Source organism: Microtus pennsylvanicus, chromosome 12 (assembly GCF_037038515.1).
Source record: "Microtus pennsylvanicus isolate mMicPen1 chromosome 12, mMicPen1.hap1, whole genome shotgun sequence".
NCBI lineage: Eukaryota > Metazoa > Chordata > Mammalia > Rodentia > Cricetidae > Microtus > Microtus pennsylvanicus.
In genome coordinates this window covers 60,020,116-60,037,065 of record NC_134590.1, presented here as the reverse complement: position 1 = coordinate 60,037,065, position 16,950 = coordinate 60,020,116, and the positions used below count along the sequence as shown (strand labels likewise).

Genomic DNA, 16,950 nt, shown 5'->3' with positions numbered 1-16,950 from the left:
ACAGGGTCTGTCACTGAACGTGCAATCCTCCTGTCTCTGTCTCCATCACAGCATTGGGGTTATAGGTACATGTGGCCACACCTAGATTTTTACGTGGGTTTTGGAGATTTTAATTCAAGACCTCATGCTTGTGCAGAAAGGTTGTTACCCACTGAGCCTTCTTTCCAGCCCCCACCCCATTAAAAAAAAAAACAGCTAAGCCATCCAAACAGAGGAGTGATGGTATCCCATCAAGCCCAGCTGTCAGCTTTCAGCTCATAGGACTTGCTGCTTGCAAGCTCAGCTCTTCATCTCTCTCGACACTGGTTTCCTCTTTTTAAAGACTGTTTTCCTTTGCTGAATTTAGCTTTTGGAAAATAAGTTCAGGAGACCACTGTTGTCCGAGCAGCCTGTAGTGTGGTGATTGACGTCATGCTTGGCCGTTGCCATGGAAATGTTCTGTGTGGTGACCATGTGCACAATGTTCCTGCAACCGGCAGCATCCATCAGCTGCACAGGTGCAGGCCTCCTCCCCAGAGAGATTGGGGTGACTGTCCCGAAGACCAGGATGGTGATGAGCCCTCGTGTGACAGACTGAAAATGACTGCACCTAGAACTGCATCGCACCTCCCAGCCCCCACCATCTTTTTTTAAAATTGATTTTTATTGAGCTCTACATTTTTCTCTGCTCCCCTCCCTACTTCTCCCCTCCCTCTTCAACCCCTCCACCAAGGTCCCCATGTTCCCAATTCACATAGGAGATCTTGTCTTTTTCTATTTTCCATATAGATAAGATCTATGAAAGTTTCTCTTAGTGTCCTCATTGTTGTCTAAGTTCTCTGGGATTGTGGTTTGTAGGCTGGTTTTCTTTGCTTTATGTTATAAAACCACCTTTGAGTGAGTACATGTGATAATTGTCTTTCTGGGTCTGGGTTGCCTCACTCAAAATAATGTTTTCTAGCTCCATCTATTTTCCTGCAAAATTCAAGCTGTCATTATTTTTTTCTGCTGTGTACTACTCCATTGTGTAAATGTACTACATCTTCTTTATTCACTATTCAGTCTAGCAGCCTTTAGGTTGTTTCCAGGTTCTGGCTAGGACAAACCAAGCTGCTATGAACATAGTTGAGCACATGTCCTTGTGGAACAATTGAGCATCCTTTGGATATATACCCAAAAGTGGTATTACAGCCTCCAGCATCTTTAAGACATGCCTGAGACTTCATGAATCTGGATTTGAAAAATGGGCTCTGCACCCTGCGTGCCAGAGGCCTTGCTCCGTTTCAGACATTGGCTGCTCTCCACCATCTGGCCCTTGTGTCTGTGTGTTGTCATGAATGTGTCCCAACCTTCAAGCATCATGGCTGGGAGCCTCCAGGACCACTGTTGACCAAAGGACCAGGAGCTGTGTTGGAGCCCACATTTGCCTTTCCTCTAAGTATTCCCTAAGGACCCTGTGTCTCTCAGAGTGTTTGACACTCCCTCTCCTCTTCTCCCTTGGAGTAGCTCTGGATCTGTAGGAGACATTTGGGAAGTGGACTAAGGGAAATGAGCCAGGGCGATGTATTGGTAGACACCAGTCATTTTCAGTTTGGGCCACTCCAACAAACCCCAGAGACTCGGGATGTCTAGCAGAGATTGCTTCTGACATTGTCACAGGCTGTGTGTGTAGTCTGAGGGCAGTTCTGCTCTGGAGAGGTCCTCTTTGTGGGTTGCAGGGGTCACTGTCCTCTTGTGGCCCCCATGGAGGCAGAAGCAAGCTCTCTTTTGTCCTGACGTCACTTTCCTAAAGTGAGGGCTCCCAAAGGCCCCGCCTCCTCATACCACATTACCCTGTTGGGGTGGGGCACATGAACCTTGGAAATCCCAGCTGTCCTCCATCCCAGAGCTGTCTGCAGCCTCTAACCTCAGCAGGCTCCGCCTTTGTCTTGTCTACTGCTGAGCCCTTCCCCTGCCACACCCTTCCTGGTACTTCTGACATGGCCTAGGTCTCTCTCCTCAGGTACTTCTCCCATCTCCTGCACCTCTCTCTGTCCCCTCTCTCTGTCCCAAGCTGGTCTCACCATGTAGCTTTCTTTCACATTCTGTCTTCCCCAGAGTAGTTTAGTACAGGGAAGGGCTGTGCTGGATTGATTGATGGATTCATTCATTCACTCACTCACTGTGAGACTCCAGTGGTCAGCAGCAGGCCCAGGATGCAGCAGACAGAGGGATGCTGCTGGGTCAGTGAGGGAAACTTGGGGACCCTGCTGCTCTGCCTTTCAAGGTGCCTCTGGCCTCCCTTAGGACCCTGTTCCTCACTCTGTAAGTTCTCATTTTACCACAGCCAAGCCCACTTCAAATGTCCCTCCATCACATGGTTTCCCATGCTAGGTACCACCTGGGCTAGCTATCGCATCTTCCCTACTCACCTGGGAGCCCCTTGAATGTACCTGTGTGTGTCTGGGGAAGGGAAGGTTGCATCAGGATGCTCGAGGGTCTGCAGGGCCTCAGGCCAGAGTGTTGTCCCTGATCTCCGTCACTTTGTGCTGAACTGAAATGAAGCTGTCTTCACCAGGTGAGTAACCCTGCAGTGGTCTGAGCACCCCATTCTCTGAGCTCCAAGTTACCTCCCCATCTCATCACCCTCCACTATACTTCCTGGAGCTTCTTGAGATCAGCTATGCCAACCGTGAGCTGTGTGTCCCCCTCCCTCTGGGTCCCTTTGCACACAGCAGGTGCGCTCTGATGGGAGTGTCCTATGCATGCCAAGCCACACTGAACGTGGGAAGGATGTGGAAACCACAGAAAGAAGTTATTCTTTGTTTGGACGTCACCAACGGTCCCTGCCCGTTCTCAGTGGTGTGGTTACCCTTGGCCTCTTGACTCATTTCAGTAGAATTGGGACAGAAATAACAGGGGGGCTAAGGCTTTGGGGAGACCTATTTATTTATTTAATATTTTTTAAAAAGAAAACAAGCTATCTCTTTTCATTTTACATACCAATCCCAGTTCCCACTCCCTCCCCTTCTCCCATCCCCTCCACCTTCCTGCCCACCCTATTCCCCCTCCACTCCTCAGAGAGGGTAAGGCACATTGCTTTGGGGAAGGTCCAAGGCCCTCTCTACTATATATAGGCTGAGCACGGTATCTATCCAAAGAGAATGGGTTTCCAAAGAGCCAGTACAAGCAGTAGGGATAAATCCTGGTGCCACTGCTAATGGCCCTTTAGTCTGCCCCAGCCATACAACTGTCATCCACATTCAGAGGATCCAGTTTAGTCCTATGCTGGTTCCTTCCCTGTCTGGCTGAGTTGCTGAGCTCCCATTAGCTCAGGTAGACTGTTTCAGTGGGTGTTGGGGAGACCTCATAAGGGTCCTGTGCAATTTAAGAAGGGATTCCTGAATGCTGCAGGCAGTCTGCCCGGAGCTAGTGAGGGGTAGTTGGAACTGCAGATTTTGCATTCTGGTGGGGAGTATAGCAAATTCTTAAAACGTGTCTGAAGCTGAATTCTTCCCTACAAAATAAGGGAAATAAGAGGTCTTTCTCTAAGAAATTCGGAGCACTAAAATAATGTGTCATTTACCCCCAAGGTTTTATATGATCTTGGAAGGGGCAGCTGCTCTCCCACAGACATGCGGACGACTGGGCCTCTTTGGACTGTTTGTCTTATGATACAGTTAGCTTGGCCCTTTCTCTGATGGACCTGATGGACAACCTTGTAGTTCTAGCCTCAGGTCCTAGCATAATAAAAGGTCCTAGAAGCCACACCCCAGAACAGGTGAGAAGAAGACAATAGAACCATACTCTCTGGCTGCTGGCTGTACCCTTTACTAATTATATCATATTGTCTAAGGAATTCACCCTTTCTGCTGGAATACTAGCAGGAGGTAATTCTGTTTATCGCTTTAATTTTTATTATTTGTATGCATGTTCACATGTGTGCATGTGTATATGTGTGTGCATGTGTATATGTCCTCACCCTCCAAGGTTGACATCCTTCTTCACCTTACACATTGAGGCAGGCTCTCCCACTGAACATGGGTCTTCTATTTCTACTAGGCTTGGTAGCCAGTTTGCTGTGGGGAATCCCTGTCTCTGCCTCTCATGTGCAGGGATTACAGGAGGACCCTCATACCGACCCCTTTGATGTGGTTCTGGAGATCTGAATTCCAGGCCTCATGCTAATCAGTAAGTGCTGTATCTGCTGAGTCATCTCCCCAGCCCAGCCGCTCATCTTGGTGTGGTCAGAGCTGGGTCGCCGGTTTCAGAGAAGTGATTGCTTAAAAGCTTTGGAACAGTTCAGGCACTCAGCAAAAGCTGCAGAAGTGGACTCTGTTATTGCTTGGTACATATTCCTTCATTTGTACTGGATTCTGTCTAGAGAGAAGAGGGTATAGATTTTGCCACAATACTTAGTTATTCTTGCAGAATATATATCACTGTTTCCCCCCTGAAAGCGCTTGCCCTTTTCAGCACCTGGTAAGATCATACAGAAAAGCTCAAGGACAAAGAGGAGTTCGTGTGTACAGAGTGTTGGGAGGGAAGCCTGGCTGTGGCTGTGCTCTCTTGAGTGCCGATAAACACCTCTCGCTCTAGTGACAATCGGTTCTGGTTTCTGCATATGTTAACGTATTCAGAGTAGCAGGTTTTTTTTTTCTCCCAGAAATTGTGTTTGTGGTGGGAAATTGAAATGTCTGATGCTATTGGAAGCACAGTATCAGCCAGAATGTCTTGAAATTACCGTTTTATGGGATGCCTTGGTGGTAGTTGGTTTTGTCAGTGTGCTTTGTTCTTGGAGGCTGTGGCTGCACGTGCAGGAAGGAACCTGGTTGCTCATCTCTAAGTGTGTTCTTGGCATCTTCCGTGAGCAGTACCATGCTGCTCTACGGGAGGGAAATAAAACAGAGGCAGCTCTCTCTGCAGCTGGGAATTGGCTGGGCTTTCCTTCCTGACTTCCTTAAAGCTTTAGGTCTAGAGAAGGTGCTTTGTCTCTTTGGGCCTTAGCTGTCCAACGCTGAGGAGTGCTTGCACCCTGCCTGGCACAGTCTCGTCCCAGCTGCTGCTCCTGAGTCTGGAAGCAGGGTGTCCTGAGATACATATAGACTGGCTTAGAGCCATCTTGAGATACCTTCTCACATGCTGTCCGGCACAATGGACAGATCTCCTTTTACAGATGAGGTGGTTGGGTATGGGGATTGAGAGACCAGGTTTCCTGGTGTGCGTTGTGTGTGTGTGTGTGTGTGTGTGTGTGTGTGCGCATGTGCACACATGCTGTTCTGTCTAGTCTGTAGTACCTGTTGGGTTGTCAGGAATGTGAAAGAGGCAGGCCACGGTGAACCTGGGGCCAGGTCCCCTTCTGGGGTTCAGTCCTCCTTCTGCCTTGCACCCACCAGCTTCTACATTTACTGAGTGCTCCTTGGAGTAGGTATCCCAGCTTCCTCCATCAGGTTCTCAACCACCATGCCCAGAGGAAGTAAGTTACCTGGATGTAACAGTCACTGAAGGGGGAGGGCTCATGAGTCTGGGGCCTGGACTAAGAGAGCCCCGTTTCTCTCTGAACATCCTTGTGCTTTCACGTGGGTCTGAGGAAGGTGGCGGGGAGACCAGGTCACCCCAGGGAAGAGCAGCATAAGATCCTATTTCATGACAAAGGGTAAAAGGGTTGAGAAGCACCTCTTTGAGTTGTGTTTTCCTCTCTGAACACACCTGCTGGTTCTATTGTTTCCTGAGCACAGGCTGTGCCACCGAGGTGAACTTGGCTTTCTTAAACCCAGCCTTCCAACCCCAAGGCTTCCTGGCTGGTCATTATTTGTGAGCTTTGGAGCAGAATCTCTGTCCTGGAGAGAACGGAAAGGCAGGGGATAGTTTCAGTGGTCCCAGCCCAGCCCTGCAGGAGGTGGAGACAAGCCGTGGCAGCTCTTGTAATTGGAAGTGACTTGGTGTGAGTTAGCTTTGGGTGAGACTCAGGTCAGTGGAATTCCCATGCACAGGTGACTAGACTCTGATAGGAAAGGCTCCTTTGCTGAAGGTAAGGTAGCCAGGTGTTACAGCTGAAAAAATGAGACATACTACAAAACATTAAGGGATGGGCTTTTTAAAAATTTATTTATTTATTCATTGTGTGTACGTACCAAATGACTCACTCGTGGGATTTTTTTTTTATTTTCTTTTCAGGAAGGATGGAAACAGAGAACAGGGAAGGGGCGTGGCCCAGAAAGGCGGGCTTAAGAGCAGGACTTCTGACTTTAAAAATCAGACCGGAAGTCAGGCTGTATGTACCGGAAGTAAAGTCAGTATGTTAGGGCTGTAGAGTTCATTGACTTCCTTTTCTTTTTAAAATTGCCTGTGGTTGGGTGACTTGGCAGGGTGCAGAAAGCAAAATGGTGGCAGGGTGCAGAGAGCAGGGTCCGAAGGCAGGTGGATCCGGGCACCCTGGTGGCCCAGAGGACCTGACCCTGACGTAGGTAGTGGCTCTGGAGGTCCCAGGCAGGGGGTTGCTGGTATGGAGATGAGTGTTCCCTGCGTCATTCTGTCCTGCGAGGGTGGCCTTGCTTAGGGCTAATTCTTTCACCCACCCAATAGCGCCAGGACTCAGAGACAACATACTTGATATAGGCCACAGGACAGTAAGAACTGGAGCTGGACCTCTTCCCAAGGTCTGGAGTAAGATCTTGGCTCTTTCCCCTGCCTTCTGCTCTGTCTAGGGAAGCCCCTGGGTTTCGAGGCTCTGGGTCAGTGTTGGCAGACACCAAGGGCTCACTGAGGCAGCCATGACAAGCCACGAGTGAGTGAGATGGGAGTGAAAACGGAAGGATGGGGGTAGGCGGTCTGTGTTTAGACCCTGCTCCTTACTTAGGGCTTAGATACATTCCCATTGACTTCTTTCCCATTTCTGTGGTAAGGAGTGGGCCAGATTGCCTTTCTTAAAGTCCTAACCCTGTAACCTGTTCATCTACAGCAGTGTTTCCTTAATATTTTTCTGCTTGGTAACATGGGTTGATACCTGCCTATTTCTTTCCCACCCAAAGTTCCTGTGTGGTTTCACAGTGCTGACTGAGTTTCTGACTCTAAGGTAGGACCAGTCTTCATGACAACAGGCCCTTGTCACACTGGTTATTTTACAATAGGCGCCAGTTCTTTCTGGCCTTGATAGAGCTCAAGATTGCTTCCAGGCTTATCCATTGGGGATGCGGGAAAAGAGCCCTGCTGCTTGGCAGACCTGAGCTCATGGATCCTTCTAGAGTCATCTCATATCAGTGAGCCTCAGTTTCTCTCTTGTTGGAACTGGTAGTCCCTGGCCTTGCTGCCCCTGCTGAGTGAGTCAAGGCGATGGGACACAGTTCTGCTTTCCCACTCCACAGAGAGGTAGCCGGCAAGGGGCACAGAGCTTGGAAACCAGATAAAGATGCTGACATATTAACAGCGCTTCAGGAATTCTCTGCTTCGTTCACTTCAGGGATTCTCTTCTTGGGCTGTAGGTCTTGTCTTCTTTGACCTAAACTGTTCACATATGTGCCTCGGCTCAGTCAGCTTCTTACTGTACCAAAGATGCAGCCTTCTCCCTGTCTTCCACCCACTAGGGGCTGCCTTCCAGGCAGACCTCCAGGTTGGTCCTGGAGCCATGGCTCTAGTATAAGGGATCTTTCTTTCCAGGCAGACACCTCTGAGTGGCCCCAATTGTGCTTAAGGTCAAGTTCAGACCTTGTAGTGATAGGGTGCCACTGGGTCTCTGCTGACACTCTAGGGCACGGTGCACCTTGTTCACCTTCAGGACTTTAGTGCCAGCCTAAAGCAACAGCAGAGAGGCAGAGAGGGGTGTACTCCTAAGAACCTGAGTGGAACCTGGACTCTGCACAGGGTTGGAAGCTGAGATATGGGTGCTCTGATTAATCTTAGGGACAGCTGGGGAAAGTACTAGAAGGGAGAAGGACATGCAGGTTACTTTGAAGATAAACTCCTTTTCTCTTGAGGCTTCCCATAGGCAGGGAGTCATACCCTGGCTGTTGCTGGGAGAGGATCATGGCTGCAGGTTGGCTGTATTTGGACTGTCTCCTACTGCAAAGATGCCCTCATAGACATGGCCTTAGCTGTGAGAATCTTTATAGGTTTTTTTTTTTCTTTTTGGTGAGGTCTTATGTTTTTGATGAGGTATGTGTGCATGAGGTCCCAGACAAGGCTGACTCCATTTTGTTAAGCCTTTTTTTTAAAAAAAATTTTTTTTTAATGATTATGTATATAGTGTTCCGTCTACATGTATGCCTGCGGGTCAGATCTCATTACAGATGGTTGTGAGCCACCATGTGGTTACTGGGAATTGAACTCAGAACCTCTGGAAGAACAGCCAGTGCTCTCAATCACTGAACCATCTCTCCAGCCCCTTGTTAAGGCTTTCTAAAAGTGATTCTGTGGTCAGTCTACAAACTTTGACATTACCATCGTATGTGTGCACATGCCCCGCTGGAGGCCACATCTGCTTCGGAGAGGGCAGGAGCTTCAGGGACTAAGGTGATCACTGTGTGACTGTTTAGCCTTTGAACCTCTTCAAGGCATTCCTAAAGCACCTGCTCCTTTAAGTGGGAGAAAGTCTGTGCAGAGAGGGCTGCCTTCTGCAGGTGTGGCAGAGAGCCACACCCTGGTGGCCGGCTGGCTGCCTGTGTGCTCTGGGAGGTGTGTTCATCTGCCTGAGCACAGCTGAGACAAGCTTGCCCAGGGCCAGCCTGACTGGGGTGAGTCCTTGGCTGAGATCAGACCCCCACTGCCACCTGTTAGTGGCACATCTGAATAAGCAGGATGCCTGGGGCTCCTGAACGTTTATGCTTCTAGGCATTATTGCCACAGTATTGGCTACTTCTCCTTTCCGTGACTGCAGACCTCACAGGAACAACTCACGGGAGGATGGACTCACTTTGGCTCCTGGTTTGAGAGGCTGCAATCCATCATGGGGAAGGCGAGGAGCTGCTGCTCAATGATAGGCGTGTAAGGTAACTTATACCCCAGGGTATAACCGCTTATAACCCTGGAGTACTCAGGAAGCTGAGAACTCTTGGAGGGAGGGCAGGGTTGTTAGTCTCCGGGTCCACACTCCAATGACACACTTGCTCTGGCTAGGTTCCCACCTTCTGAGATTCCACAACCTCCCAAAACAGTACCACCAACTAGCAACCAAATGTGTGTGTGCACGTGCATGCATGTGCTTGTGCACACATGTGGGGGCCTCTTATCTTTAAGCCATAGCACACGGTGAAGGTTCAGAATGACAGAATTAATCATAATTATGTAAATAGGAAAAACAACCCACACTGACCTGGGCTCCCCCAGCTCCGCTTCCCTTTGATGCTCCCTGGGGCTCTGTGAAGGAGGCATACACTTAAGAGAGGTGGTGAGTCTTCTGTTGGATACATACTTGAAAACAGTTTCATTGTGTCTTCAGTGTTCATGGTACTAGGTCCCAGAAAGACACTTTCATACATATAATACTGAATGCCTAGCACACCCTTGGCTCTTCCCCCTTCCTTTGCTCTTCCCCTTGTTAGCCTCCTTTGTCCCTTGGGCAGTTTCACTTCTGCTTTTGTGTCGTGTATACACCCGTGACTTCAGGTGCTATACAAAGTCTATGAGCCACAGATGAGAAAACACATGCTTGCCATTCTGACACTGCTTTCATTCACTTAATGTGATCGTCTCCATTTGCATCCTTTCCCCTGCCAGTGACATCACTTTGTTCCTTGTGGCTGAAAGCCGTCCAGTGTCTGTGTATATGAACAACCTTTAAAATCTGCTCCTGTGTTCACGGTCTCTCCGGCTGTTATGAAGTACTGCAGTAGACATGGGTGTGCAAGGATCTCTGTGGTATGCTGGTGGAGTCCTTTGGGTAAATACCAGCAGTGGTAGCTGGGTCATATGGTAGTTTTAGTTTTTTGAGGAACCGATTTCCACCATGGTTTGAACTAGTTTACACTCCCTCAACCAGCTTTGTGTCAGGATTCTGTTTGTCCATACCCTTGACAATATTGTTGTTCTCTCTGTGTCTGTCTCTGTCTGTCTGTCTGTCTGTCTGTCTGTCTCTCTCTCTCTCTCTCTCTCTCTCTCTGTGTGTGTGTGTGTGTGTATAGGACGGAGGAGGACATCTAGTGTCCTGCTCTGTCTCCCTCTGAATTACTCTTTCAACACAGGGTTTCTCACTGAACCTAGAGCTAGGCTGGCAGCCAGCTAACTTTAGCAATCCTCCTGTCTCTACTTCACACAGCACTGAGGTTAAGTGGCATATGCGATCATTCCCAGTTTTTTTTATCTAAGTTCTAGGTGTCCAGACTCATGTCTCCAGGCTTTCACAGTACCCCAACTTCCTTCTCCCCCTCTTTTATTGTGAGTGGTTGTTTTCTTAGTGACCTCCGTTCTCCCCGAGGTGGGGTGGAATCTCAGTGGAGTTTGGATTTGCATTTCTCGGGTGACTGGCGATGTTGAACAGTTTTTTTTTTTGAGGTATGTTTATTAGTACTTCATCTTCTGAGAACTAACCTTCATCCTGTCATTTGTTGGTTGGGTTGGTTAATTTCTGTTTATTTTTAAGTTCTTTCTGGAGTCTACGTATTAATCCTTTATGTCCAGCTAACAGAGGTTTTCTCCTGCTCTGAGGCTGCCTCCTACTCAACTGTTTCTTGTGCTGTGCAGAAGCTTCTGAGTTCCATGAGATCCCCTTTGCCTGTTATTGGCCTCATTCTCCCACAGCGGGAATCCCACTCAGAAAGTCTTTGCCTATGTCTCATCTTGGTTTTTAATACAAATTATTTTAAATGTATGGGTGTTTTGCCTGCATGTGTCTGTGCACTACTTGTATGCTCCATGAGACTAGAAGAGGGTATTGGATCCCCTGGAACCGGAGTCACAGATGGTTGTGAGCCAGTTTGACACTGAAACCATTTCTTCTAGAAGAGCAGCCAGTGCTCTTAACCACGAAGCCATCTATCTCTCCAGCCCACCTATGCCGAATCTTGAAGTTTGTTCTCTGATTTTTCCCTCTGTCATTTTCATTGTTTCAAGTCTCATATTAAAGTCTGATCTGTTTGGAGCTGATTTTTGTATAAGACCAGAGATAGGGATCTAGCTTCATTTCTCTGTGTGATCATTCAGTTTTTCCAGCATCATTTGTTGAAGACGTTGTCTATTCTTCACTTTGTATTTTTGGTATCTTTGCTAAATATCAGATGGCTATAGCTGTGTGGGTTTGTATATGGACCTGCTATTTTTTTAAATTGTTCTTTTATAATTTCATACATACATCTATAGAATGTACTTGGAGCCTGTTCCCTCTTTACATCCTCACCCCTTCCTCCTCTCACTGAATCTCCTCTTTCTAAGTCTCCCTACTTTTAATTCTCTCTCTCTCTCTCTCTCTCTCTCTCTCTCTCTCTCTCTCTCGCTCTCTCTCTCTCTCTCTCTCTCTCTCTGTGTGTGTGTGTGTGTGTGTGTGTGTGTGTCCCACCACATTTAATAAGGGTTGCTGTATGAATATGGATGGGGCTATTTACCTGAGTGATAGCAACTTGCCAGTAACTACACCAAGGGATATATGACCTCCTCCTTCTCCCTCCCAGCAACCATTAACTGCCTCTAGCTCCTTGGGGAGGGGTGAAGCTGTGTGAACATCTCCCCATCCATGCTGGAATGTTGGTGTGCTCAGCCTTGTGTAGGGAGCCGCTATGGCCCTGAGCTTACAGGTTCAACAGTCATGTCATGTCCAGAAGACAGTGTTTCATGACACTCCTTCCTGTCCTCTTCAATATTGTACATGCCTTCTGTTCCTTTCTCTGCAGTATTCCCTGAGCCTTTGAGGGGGGGCGTAGATGTCCAGTTTAAGGGCTGAGTGCTCAGAAGTTATTCTCAGCATTTTGCTGGTCCTCTATGTGAAAGCATTCTGTTTTGCTATCATGGCTCTGCAGGGTGATTTGAACTCAGGCATGCTGAGTCCAGCATCCTTCTTGCAGAGCCTGCTCTGGGGCTCACATGTCTGTGCCCTGGTTTGATCACACATGTGCTGTGTGACTTTGGGGAAGTTTCTCTCTCTCTCTGAGCCTTCTTGGCCTCAGCAGTCCTCTGTAGAACAACAAGCCCCCTGCCTCTCAGTGTTGCTGCCTGAATTTTTCCCACATTAGCATCTGAGAAGGTTTAAGAGGACGTGTTGTAGGGACCAGGTGAGGGACCTTCTCCTGGCCGTGGCACTGGGGTTCTGTCCTCAGGGAAGCAGGAGAAAAAAGCCCTGTAATTGTATCTATGTATCTTCTGCAGAGAGGGCGGTGGCGCCTACCTAGGTCAAGGGACACTGGATCAGAACTCATTGTAGTGCTCAGTGGTCCAGGGGTCAGGTGGCTGCATGGATGAAATTGGGGGAAGAAGTGACCGGGGGTGGGAGGAAGCAGAGGAGGGTAACAAAAACAAGTGCAGCCACCTGGCTGGGTGTCATGGTCTAGTTGAGGGCACTGTGGGCCCAGAAAAAAAGACGGGGATGAACTAGAAGAGTCTCTTTTAGGAGCGCCTTGAGGTAAACTGGAAGTGTTTTTATTTATTTTATTGCATATTTTTGTGTGCACATACATACAGGGTGGGGGAGTAGCGGAGCATGGAGTGAGCGCCTGTGCCTCAGCACATGTATGGAGGTCAGAAGACAACTTCTAGGTTCTCTCCTACCATGGGCTACAGGAATTGATCTCAGTTCATCAGGCTTGTGTGGCCAACATTTTTACTTGGTTGAACCATCTTCTTAGTCCTGATAATGTGTTTAACTGTTCTCCAGGAGATCACAAGTGTAGGGGAATATGTTATGGTTGAAGTGTTGCAGAGACATCCTGACTTATCAGGAAGCCAGGATACACTTAGAGAGCCCCGATAGAACAGCTCTGGAGGGGTAGAGCCCCAGCAGGACAGCTCTGGAGGGGTAGAGCCCCAATAGGACAGCTCTGGAGGCTGGAGCCCAATAGGACAGACTATCGGGAAGCCAGGCTAGCTGAAGCTGGGGTATGGTGGGGAATGGTCTCCCTGCAGGATTTAGGATCCTGCTCTTCTCCTGGAGAGCCGCTACAGCTGAGTTCTGCTCTGTTCCCTTAAGGGAACATCCTAGCAGAGCTGTCTGCTTCTTCTCTGCCCCAAGATGTTTCTTCTTTTGCTAACACTCTGCCAAAGGGGAAGCCCCTACAGAAATGTAGCACTCTCCTCCTGCTCCAGCGAAAGGTGGTTAACTTTTTTATTCCTGGCCATGCTCAGCCCCACTTAAGGAGAGTCCTAGCAAGGTTCTTCTGCTCTGCTCCACCTTGTTCAGCCCCCCTATCACCCCCCCCCCCCAGAGCATCTCAGCAAGGTTTTTTAGCTCAGTCCCCTAAGGGACATCCCAGCCAGGTTCTTCTTCTTTTTTTTGTTTATTTTTTTTTTAGTTGTTGAAAAAAAATTTCCGCCTCCTCCCCATTTCCCATTTCCCTCCCCCTCCTCCCACACATGCCCCTTCCCCCACTCCACTCCCCCTCTCCCCCTGCCCCCCACTCCATTCCCCCTCCCTCTCGAGAATGAAGAGCAGTACAGATTCCCTGCCCTGCGGGAAGTCCAAGGTCCTCCCACTTCTATCCAGGTCCAGGAGGGTGAGCATCCCAAATAGGCTAGGCTCCCACAAAGCCAGTTCATGTATTAGGATCGAAACCTAGTGCCATTGTCCTTGGCTTCTCATCAGCCTTCATTGTCCGCCATGTTCAGAAAGTTCGGTTTCATCCCATGCTTATTCAGTCCCAGTCCCGCTGGCCTTGGTAAGCTCCCAATAGATCAGTTCCACTGGCACAGTGGGTGGGTGCACCCCTTGTGGTCCTGACTTCGTTGCTCATGTTCTCCCTCCTTCTGCTCCTCATTTGGATCTTAAGAGCTCAGTCCGGTGCTCCTATTTGGGTCTCTATCTCTATCTCGATCCATCGCCAGATGAAGGTTCTAAGATGATATGCAAGATATTCATCAGTATGGCTATAGGATAGGGTCATTTCAGGTTCCCTCTCCTCAGTTGCCCAAGGTACTATCTGGAGACATCTCCCTGGACACCTGCGAGCCCCTCTAGAGTCAAGTCTCTTGCCAACCCTAAGGTGGCTCCCTTAATTAGGATATATATTTCTCTGCTCCCGTGTCCACCCTTCCTTTATCCCAAACATCCTGTTCCCCCAAGCTCCCCCAATCCTCCCCTTCTCACGTTTCTCACCCCAATTCCCCTTAGCCCCATGCCACCTCACCCCCAAGTTCCTAGTTTTTGCCTGGCAATCTTGTCTACTTCCCATATCCAGGCAGACTATATGTTTTTATTTGGGTTCACCTTCTTATTTAGCTTCTCTGGGATCACAAATTATATGCTCAATGTCCTTTATTTATGGCTAGAAACCAATTATGAGTGAGTACATCACATGTTCATCTTTTTGGGTCTGGGATACCTCACTCAGGATAGTGTTTTCTATTTCCATCCATTGGCATGCAAAATTCCCGAAGTCATTGTTTTTACCGCTGAGTAGTACTCTAATATGTATATATTCCACACTTTCTTCATCCATTCTTCCATTGAAGGGCATCTAGGTTGTTTCCAGGTTCTGGCTATTACAAATAATGCTGCTATGAACATAGTTGAACAAATGCTTTTATCATATGATAGGGCATCTCTTGGGTATATTCCCAAGAGTGGTATTACTGGATCTTGGGGTAGGTTGATCCCGAATTTCCTGAGAAATTGCCACACTGATTTCCAAAGTGGTTGCACAAGTTTGCATTCCCACCAGCAATGGATGAGTGTGCCCCTTACTCCACAACCTCTCCAGCAAAGGCTATCATTGGTGTTTTTGATTTTAGCCATTCTGACAGGTGTAAGATGGTATCTTAAAGTTGTTTTAATTTTTATTTCCAGCCAGGTTCTTCTAGTCTGGGCTGGTGAATGAAGGTCGCCACCCAAGACTCTTTTGAGAAAGATTTATTTGGGAAGGAGGAGTCCAGGAGAGTGGCTCCCTCTGCCAGGGAGGGATAAATGGCGGCCTCTAACTGAAGGGGCAGAGAGGCTTATGAAGGGCTTCTTAGGGGGCGGAGTTTTCCCAGGGAGAAGAGGGATTGGTTAGTTTTTCCCTGCTCGGGGATTGGTCAGTTTAGCTGGTCAGGTACAGAGATGGTTCTGACTTCATGGCCAAACTGTGTTTCTTTCACTGGCCCTTTTTAGCTTTTTTGACTCTAATCTTAGGACCAGGGCATATTTCTTCCATTGGCTCTGATTCTAGGGACAAAGTGTGTTTCTTTTACACTAGTTTCAGAGTCAGGGCACATGTCTTTAGTCCTGGGTTCAGGTATAAAGATGTTTCTTTCCCTCCCAGGTCTCAGATCCAAGGTGTGTTTCTTTTACTGACTCTGGGTTCAGAGTCTGAGTTCAGAGTCAGTGATTGGCTGGTCTTCTGCTCCAGTTGTCCCTTTTACCCTATAGCGAGGGAATTCGGGTCTTTGCAGATGTGGAAACTGAGGCCTGTAGCAGCAGTACAACCTTCCATGCCAACCAGATGGTCCAGAAATGCATAGCCAAGTTCCTGGCTCCAAGCCACACTTCCACATCCTAGGGATAGGCCCTTCATGCCTAAAGGTTTCTTGAACACGGAACCTGGCATTAGCCAGGAGCTTGCCATCACATTGCTCCTTAGCTGTCAAAGGCCACAGTTTGCCTGATGGTACTACTGGCTACTCTCCCTTGTCATTATATTCTGTGTGTCCACTTAGACATCCTGGGGAAGTTTGTAGCACTGACAGACTAGACACCCGCTCTGAGGCCTGGGTCAGGAACAGCATCGCTTCACCCTGGAGGGCATTGTTGTGACCTGTGGGTGGTAACAAGTGTATCATCAGTGGAAGAGTTTCTAGTTGGCGATTGTGCAGCTGACCTTCAGTGTCTGCGGGGAACCAGTTCTACCAGGTGCTGAAATGCCACAATGCACCTGATGGAGCTGTGCTTGAGGAAACCCAGGGACATGCACTGTGGGCCTTTAGCTGGCTCTAGGTTTTGTGTGATACTTGATGCGGTGGAAGTCAGTGCAAAGTGCTTGTTCGGACCCCGTTTTGTCCAACAAGCAACAAGGAAAAGTGTATGTGTCAGTACAGATGCAATTAAAAAGAATTCTCCTCTCTGGAGGAGAGGATGGACTGTTTTGTGATTTTTATATCATCCTTCATCTTAAGATCAAAGTCACAGGATGAGAAGTCACATGTCTGTGACTTAAAAGAGAGTCATAAAAATAGGCATTCTGCACAGAAATGCATCTTCATAGACGGGGGAAGCAGCTGTGGAGAAATGTGGGCATTCGGGGCCTCCAGATGTAGGGATGGGAAGTTCATTTACTGTTCTAGAAAATTCTTTGTAGCGTTTGAAGTTTATTGAAATAAGTTTTTAAAATGTGTCCCTGGGAGCAGAAATATCCTGGAGACATGGTTGCTGTGTTTCCTATCCATCCCCGCAGTTTCCCCTACATGTCTCGGTCACGTAGAGAGTTTGAAGCACCATCACCTACATTCCTTCCTGGACCTCTCCTTGGAAGCCAGCACTGACATGAAAGCAGGACCCTCTGCTTTTCACTCCTGCCATAGAGACCGCACAGCGCTGTTTCCAGAATGTAGGTGTTGGGACTCTATTCTCAGATTTTTATTTTTTCCTACAGTTTCCTTCAGTGTTTTTGGTAACACACGTTTATTGACCATTTCATCTTGGTCCGGGCAGGACTTAACAAAGTAGCGATGTCACCTTTGCTGACATCATAACAAATGGAATAGCTGTCCATGTTGGGGACTTCCCCCATGGGGGAAATTGTGGTCACCCCGTGGCCTGGGTCTTGTCCCCAACACCTGCCACCCAGCACAGATTCTCTAAGTAAGTCAGCCCTAGTCAGCCAAGGGTCTTCCCAGAAAAGCAATGGCTGCCTGCTATCTGGAGGGTCAGAGTCCCCTTTCCTGGAC

The 16,950-nt window shown here is 48.3% G+C and overlaps 1 protein-coding gene across 10 annotated transcripts in view; it reads left to right on the top strand.

Moving 5' to 3' along the window:
- Jakmip1 (janus kinase and microtubule interacting protein 1) overlaps positions 1-16,950 on the top strand; it is a 120,550-nt gene that overhangs the window by 17,312 nt on the left and 86,288 nt on the right. Inside the window, exon 1 of one of the 10 annotated variants that reach the window (XM_075943730.1) lies at positions 8,681-8,942. The exons of the other annotated variants lie outside the window; for them this stretch is intronic. The gene's annotated coding sequence lies outside the window, so the exon portion shown is untranslated. Of the gene's footprint in view, positions 1-8,680; positions 8,943-16,950 lie in introns of those variants that run through there. 10 annotated transcript variants of the gene reach the window in all.